This window comes from Miscanthus floridulus, chromosome 18 (genome assembly GCF_019320115.1).
Source record: "Miscanthus floridulus cultivar M001 chromosome 18, ASM1932011v1, whole genome shotgun sequence".
Taxonomy (NCBI): domain Eukaryota; kingdom Viridiplantae; phylum Streptophyta; class Magnoliopsida; order Poales; family Poaceae; genus Miscanthus; species Miscanthus floridulus.
This window is the reverse complement of record NC_089597.1, coordinates 91303745-91312043: the sequence shown is the minus strand read 5'-3', so window position 1 is coordinate 91312043 and position 8299 is coordinate 91303745.

Genomic DNA, 8299 nt, shown 5'->3' with positions numbered 1-8299 from the left:
GACATGAAAGTCGATAGCGAGGTGTCTGCGGTGACTTCGTCAATATCGAGATCCGTAGTCTCAGCCTATCGAAGGTGCTCATAGAGTTAGTGTGTGTGCTCGCGTCCAATGATAGGGTTGGGTGAGTGTATGTGCATCTATGATTCTCTGTGTCTGTACTGTGATTCGCAATAAAAAGTTGTTTAAGTTCAATTTCTCATAATTATTACTTAATTTAGATGTAGACCATGTTTGCCATCAGGATCAAGATATTGTGTATGATAAAAAATATCTATCTATGGGGTCGTATAAGTCTACAACCAAGGACTCAAAGCTACATGGTAGGATCCTTACTATTCTAGCTTGATATGTTTTTAAGATTCTAAAATATGTAATGGAATCTTAATTAGTGGATGAAAGAGTGCAAATGCATGTGCAAAGTGAAAATGGTTTGTTAAAACTAAAGCACCTATTTGAAAGAACTATTGTATTTTAAATATCCTAATATGTCAGGCAAAAAATTTGAACAGAGTTGTTACATACTGCCAATGGAGGTTCTTACAATCATAAATAAACATATATTTATAGTTGGGGTGTTATTATCCTTTCCACAATGTTGCGGAAGTGTCCTAACTTACTTCAAAGATTGATGATTATGTTAATAAACAAAACTTTGTTTTGGCAGTGACCTACAACTTTACACATATGCTGCACCAAAAAACACATAAATTTTGCTAAGCCATCTCGGTACCCTTATTTTCTAGCACTATCCTGAATGGTATTAGTCTCTAAATATTTTAATACAAAGGTAATAGGGATTACACAAGCCATCATAAAGAAAAGGGTTCTTTAAATATCTCTTATACGTAAACTAATTACATCTTTTTTAAACTAAGTAGTCCCAATATCATTGAATAAGACAAATCGTGCATTGCGTGGTTGTTTGTGGCCAGGGGGGAGGGGATTAGTTGTCATTTTGTTTTTCCATGCTATTTACCTCATTATGTGCAGTCTACCAGATAAGGGAACATAGCCAAATCTTTTCTATGTGAAAACCTAGGGGCATAATTTATAAGATTTGGTGGAAAAACACAACAATCAATCGAAAAATTATGTGAGCTATACGAATGTTATCTGTGCCACCTTGTGTTACCAACTCATATAAAAAATGTTTGGTTATTACCTATGGTGGCTCCTATTACTAGCTGCTATGGGTTCTTTTGTGCATTTGTATTAATTTTAATTTCAGATTATTTTTTGGAAATCCATAACTTAATTGTTTATGCCGACTCAGGCGATAGACTCAAACTTATTATATAAAAAGTGTAGGTTTAAACAAGATCTATATATGATAACTTAGCTTCCTATTTGTTTTTTATTTGAAGTCATTTAAATACCCAAATAATTCAACTAAAATTTAGACACAATAATATTCAAAAGGAATATAATAACCTATTGCATTTGACAAGTATAGGTGATATGGTACGGTGATCCACTAGGGCAAATTCCCTATTGGATTTGACAAGTACATGTCCAGGACATATCTAAAGCAGAAGTTGTATCGGCTGAAGATGCAGGAGGGATCGGATCTCGTGGAGCACTTGAACATCTTCAATCAGATGGATGGTTGCTGATCTGGCACGTAGAGAGGTATCAGTTGATGACGAAGACAAGGCAATGCCCTGTTCGCTTGAACTTATCAGCCATGGTACAATGTTTTTCTCTCACAACAAATCAGTGAACAATACTTTTCAGCCTGGCTTTTCAGCAAAGCGAACAGGGCCAATAATTTTTTTGTACTCTTTATCACCATCCTATGAGCATGTGGTTGCTACACTGAGATATGGCAAAGAAACAAATCATTATTGAGGATATTACTGCTGCGTTGTTTGCTCGCGAACAGAGGAGGAAGAACAGTGCAGTGGAAGCACCTTGAGCTGAAGGCTTGCTGGTCAATGGTGAGCCTAGCAGGGGGGAGGTCGAGGCCAAGAGCAAGAGGAAGAGAAAGGTGCAATGTTCAAGTAAAGAAATTGGAGACATGTCAAGGAGTATCCAGGAAAGAAGGAGGCAAGTACTAATGTTGCAGTATCAGTAGTTGACTCGAACAATGAAAGTAATCTTCTCTAATCGGTTTAGAGGAGATGGGCATTCCCAGCTGTACAAGATGCAAGGATGCACTGGTGTAGGTGGAGTCACTGGGATGAAGTTGCAAGGATAGAGGGGCTTTTCTGAGGCGACGGGTTTGAGGCCAAGTCAAACTCGTCGGGCTGCTTTTCGTGAAGCGGCAAAGTCGACAACTCAAGTCCGGAGTACATGGCTGTTCGCGCATGACAAGACTTCAAGCTGGCAAATATTCACCATGGTGGAGATTGTCAGATATGTGTCGAATATTTATTTGTACTTATTGGGGTTATAGTGGATTTGTGTTGTAATTAGCAGTATAGGGTTAGGTGAGCTAGATGTTGGCTCTTGTAACCCGGCCCCTCTATAAAAGGAGGAGGGGACTATACTTGTAACCAACTCAATCACTAGAGTGAGAAGCAACACAGAGTGACAGGATCGCGGAGGGTGCTGGCCACAATTAGCAATATAGGGTTAGGTGAGGTAGGTGTTGGCTCTTGTAACCCGGTCCCTCTATAAAATGACAGGCTTGCGGAGGGTACCAACCATAATTAGCAGTATAGGGTTAGGTGAGCTAGATGTTGGCTCTTGTAACCCAGCCCCTCTATAAAAGGAGAAGGGGGTTGTACTTGTAACCAACTCAATCACAAGAGTGAGAAGCAACGCAGAGTGATAGGCTAGCGGACGGTACCAGCAATTTTAGTCGGCGCCCCGGTATCGAGGAGGAGCGCCTGTAAGCATGCCCCGAAGACGTAGGCTTCAACCAAACCTCGTTATCAAACATTGAGTCTCCTGCGTGGTGCCTGAAAACATAGGCTTCAACCAAACCTCATTATCAAACATTGAGTCTCCTGCGTGGTGTGTGCGATCTCTCGTGTAATCCCCCAGAGTCCAAACGACTCAGATCCACTCTGCACGCTGAGTGAACCACACCTACCACCATCCCACTTACGCTTTCGTCCTCGCTTCGTGTAAAAGGATTAACCCGGGGATGGTGGGATGGACTCTAGAAGCCTTATATGTTGGTCTATCCCACCTTTAACAACCAAGGTGGGACTAAACTCTCCACAATATCTCATTAACATGCACATGGGCCACTATGGGCCAAATTTCAAACAGGGTCGGATGTCACATCTCGTGAGCATCTCGCCTAGGTAGATTCAAGCAATCGCGTCCGTGTCAGGCGCCGGTATAACAACAAGGCCTCTACCATTACTCGTTTCCTTGGCAAATCTGTTGAGCATTTCAGGTTTTTATGAATTCTTACAAATATAACTTTTAAAATAATTTGAACCATCATTATCACCTAGCATGTCGGTAGCTTTTTAAGTGGGCATATATGGCAGTGGCTTACAGGAGCGAAAAGAATACCTTTTGTTATATTATTTTTGTTATATTATTGTAGTGACTTAAAAACAGTATGCATATTGACTCTAATTAAGGATGGTAGTTAACTTCATTTCAAATTTCTTATGCTCTATATATTTCTGCATTCCGAACACCAACTCCTATTGGCTCATGTGTTTTTCCATTCCTCTGTCTTGCTACTACGTTCTTTCTCTATTCAGTTGTTGTCGGTGTTTCGAGTAAACACCAATGAGTAAATTTGTGTTATTGCGCGTCTGGCCCGGATGGTGTGCTAAAAAGACACAGGGTTTATACTGGTTCAGGCAGAATGTCCCTATGTCTAGTTTGCGGCTGCTGCTCGTGTTATTATTACTAAAAAGTTTGTTTTTAGTTCGTAGTAGGCGTTACAAATGGACGAGAGAGGGACAGGTCCCAAGTCTCTGATGGAAAGGTCGAATGGGGGCTGAGAGCTTGGTTGCTGCTCAGCTATGTGTGATGTGATGCGTGATATATTAAATCAATCCCATTAGTGGGGTGCCACGCTCTCCCTTTTATAGGTCAAGGGAGAGTATGGATTACAGATGGGAGAAAAAGAGGAAAACGAGAGGCAAAGGATGTCCTTCAAGGATGTTGGGTCTTCCTTTTCCTCTGTGCGGGCCCCCCTGACATGGTAGGCGGTGATGGGGACAGCCCCACACTGGTCACATGTTTGTTGACCCTGACAAGGCCATGTTGAGTGTCTACCCGCTGATGATGCCATGTCCTGGCATTGTCAGCGAGTTGTCACATCCCATCCTGCCCTGGCTGGCGGTGCGGCAGACCAAGGTGTTGATCCGCTGACATACAGGGAGCAGACGGCGCAGTGACCGCACGTCCTTTACTGTAGGTGATGTGAGTTTCCTCCTAGACCATAGTGGTTGTCGTGAGCTTCCTTTAGGATCTGTGCCTGAGGGAAAATGGCGGTGGCCACAACACTGTGAGGCAAATGTCAGCACCTACAACAATGTTTTGGGCTCTGACATGCCTAGAAGGTCGCAAAGCGCCCTTCTTGTCATATCCTAACGGTACTTTCCTTTAGTTGCTAAGTTAATAGATGAAATGTCTCATACCTATTTAGTGGCAATGATAAGTAACGTAGCATCTTAGTTGGTAGATCTAGTTTAGTAGCTTGACAGATGTATTTTTATTTTAAGAGTTGTTGTTGCCATATTACTAAGTGTTGCATCATCATTTCATGCATGTAGATAACGAATTAGTAGAGTTCGTTCTTGCGGGCGAACAGGAGTTCGAGGAGATCATTAAGGAGTACGAGGAGGAGATTCTCGTATAGGAGGGAGCCCCGGAGCTGTTCGTTGCTGACTTTGTTGACACACCACCTGCCCAAGGCAAGCCCCGGTGCATAACCCTTATTTTTGAATGATCATTGTATATATATATATATATATATGATGTGCATTTACATTACAGGCATTTATGGAAGCTACATGCATAGATATACTTACCTAAGAGTCCTACTAGTATAGGTCAAGTAGCTACCGAGCTCAAGATATCGGTAGCGTGAGTAACCTGCCGTTACTCACAATAGATGATAATTATGATCACTCATGATAAAATGGTGGAAAGGAAAATGGAGACTGGACAGGGATATGGTTTGGGCACTGGTGGGTGTAAGATGTTGTGTCCTATGGCCAATGGGGCATAGCTTGGTTACACTTTTTCCCTGTCTGTGTCAGTTAAGGACCGGCCATTGCATTGGGTTCTAGGCAAGTCACAGACTTATTATCCCGAGTACATACTTGGGTATGGGCGCAGGGAAGGCTTGTTGCTCTCTTGTCATGGGTTTTGGCTCTTTCCGAATCGACTGATTGGAGACAGGGATGGTGGAGGTCTAAGCACCGCACTGAGTCTAGGACTCAGGAGCGGGGGCTTGGAGTCTAGTTTGGATGGGGACCTAGACCCTATGACAGGAGAGTAATGGGTTAGTCCTGCTTGTGCCTGGGGTACAAACGGGGCGTGTGTTTTGGGGTACCCAGCTGGGCACATTGATTCATGAATTGTCGGGAAATCCAGTATGGCTTGTCTACAGTCTAGCACCATAGTAAGAACTAAAAGATGAAAGTTGATGAACTAGAACTACTTGCTCAACTCTTGCTTGAAAGTAGAACAGGTGCTTACATAGAATGACTAGATAATGAATTAATCATGACTGCTAATAATAATAACATAAATAAGGATTCACTATTAGTATTGCTTTTTGTAAAAAGGAAACCAGCAAACCATAAAGCTTATCATATTCCTTGGAGTCGGAAAATTATTCCCACTAGTCGGATAAGTCTTGCGAGTACATTGTGTACTCAGGGTTTATTTACCCCTATTGTAGGTACAGCCTGAGGAGTAGCCATTGTGTGAAGGATTCTTCTGTTGGGCATAGACGGATCCTTGTTTATTATCGATAGATGTTTATTTTCATTCCGCTATTTAATATTCTGCACTCTAAATTTGGTCATGTAATAATATTTCTAGAAACTCTGGATGTATGAAATGGACTAAGTATTGTAACTCGTTCTCATTATTGGATCCATGGGGAAAATGTGGATTATTCGGGCTCTTCCCTTGGGGTGTGCTCGACGGAATCCGCCTGATGTAGGACGCTCTTGGGGTGCTTAGTGTCTAGCGGAAGGCAAGCGCCTCCATAAGTGCATTATTTTGGGTGGTTTGCCACACGAGCAGGCCTGCCGCCGCGTCCGAGGTGCCAGCTAAGGGGGGTGGCTCCGCTGTCACACCCCAAGATGCAAGGGAGGCGAGCCCCTCTGCCCAGAAGTAGGGGGTGGGCTCAAAATGGCCCCGCCCCAATGAGGTGGAGCAGGGACCTAGGGGTTCGTCCCCCAAACATATCCACCGCCCAACAGCGCCAATGTAAGTCACCAACTCCTCTGTTTTCTCTATTTTTAGTGTGACTTATGCCTTTTATTTCTTGCAGCGTCTTGAGGCGATGCAACCTTTTGGCGCTGGCGCCCAAGAAGAGCGTCGCCCTTCATGCGAGGCGGTGGCCATCGGTCGACGCGGCACCCGTTTTGGGCGGGAGCGGCACCGATGTTACTGCTTCGTCGGCCGGTCAGGTGTCGCCCGTAGTGGCTCCCATGCCCTTGGTGGGACAAGCGGGCGCCGGGGCTGAAGGAACACCCTCGGAGATTGACGAACAATCGGCGAGGGAGGAGATTCCATTGCCGATGTTGGGGCGGATGGAGCTGCCGCTCTGGCTTGTGGTGCCGACCGCTGCGGGCATGATGCCACCAGTCGAGGCCCTACCAACACAGGCGGAGGTGGTAGTGGTTGTGACGGGCGAGACATAGTCGGATGCCACTATGGCGGTGCCCGAGGTAGTGGCGTGATCCATGCCACTGGCGGCCCAAGTGACAGTGCCCGACATGGGCTGGACAGAGGGAGACGCGGCTGAGGGGTCCTCGGACATCGCGGCGGTGGCGGAGTGGACCGGCAGGGAATCGTCCCTAGCCATGACATTGGGGGTAGCCTTTTGCCCATGTGGGGGCGAGCCCCTGTTCTGGTGGATGAACCCACAAGACCCGAATTCAACACTCTTTGCCCTCGACTATGCTACTGAGAGCATGGAGCGGGAGAGTCTTGACAAGGGGATTGTGGCTGTGCTAAAAGCCTTGGACCATGCCAGGGGTGCCCTACGTGAAGTCATCATTCCCACTGGCTGGGTATTCACTCGACCTTGACTCTCGCCCTCCTTTTTCTTCATGTATTTTTGTGTTCTGACCATTGTCTTTTTTTAGTCCCTTACCGCTCATAGCCGGGAGAAATCTTGATTCCTTCGCGAGTAGAAGGAGAACTGGGACTGCCTCATCGAAGAGGCCTAGCTGCATGGGGATGTGGCCACCTAGCTTGCTACCACCCAATAGAGGGTGGTCGAGCTGACTCCCCTGACCAAGGACATGGACAGTCTCTAACTATGGCAGGCCGAGGCTTGTCGGCATGAGGAGGAGACCGAGATGGCGTTTGATGCCCTATCCGCGAGGGTGTAGCAAGATGGGGATGAGGCCGCTCGAGTCAGGAGGGAGCGGGACCAACTGCTCTAGAGGGATGCTAAGACCTGCCAGTGGATTCTCGACCTCCTGGCCAAGGCCAAGAAGGAGAGGGAGCTAAAGCTAGTGGCCGAGGAGAAGCTCGTAGCCCTGGAGCAGAGGGTGAGTTAGGATGCCGAGGCGGTCACCCGGTTGCGCAAGGAGCGAGACAAGCTGCTCCAAACCGCGGGGAGGATCCATTCGGAGCATGGCACGGCCCGCGAGGAGCACGACTAGGCCATCCAAGAGTGCAATGAGGCATAGTAGAGGATTGGCTCTCTCTAGGCTGAGCTCGGAACCGCTACAACCCAGAGGCTAGAGGCTAAGGGCGTCTCTGCCGGGCTGGCCACAGAGCTCGCCGAGGTTAGGAGGAACCTTTAGACGTAGAGCGGTGAGCTTGGTATCCTAAGCACCGCCCTCGGAGTGGTCTACGATGACCTAGAGGTGGTGCGATTGGAGGGGACAAGTTACCTCGTGGCCCATGTCGTCGATATCACGGCACGGGTGCGCCAGCTTGAGAGGGACACTCTTCGCACCGGGGTCACCCAAGCCTTTGTGATTGCTCATTCGCATTACGTGGATAGCATCAACTTGGAGACGATGAGCCTCGGTTTCGCACCAGGCTATGAAGCCTCTGAGCTGGATGATATAGAGACGGCGGTGGCTCCTCTTGCGTAAGACCTGGCAAACATAGTTGAAGATGTAGTTCTCCCCCAGAGGGGATAGTTAGTCATATAGGTTGGATGAACATTATTGTAATCTAT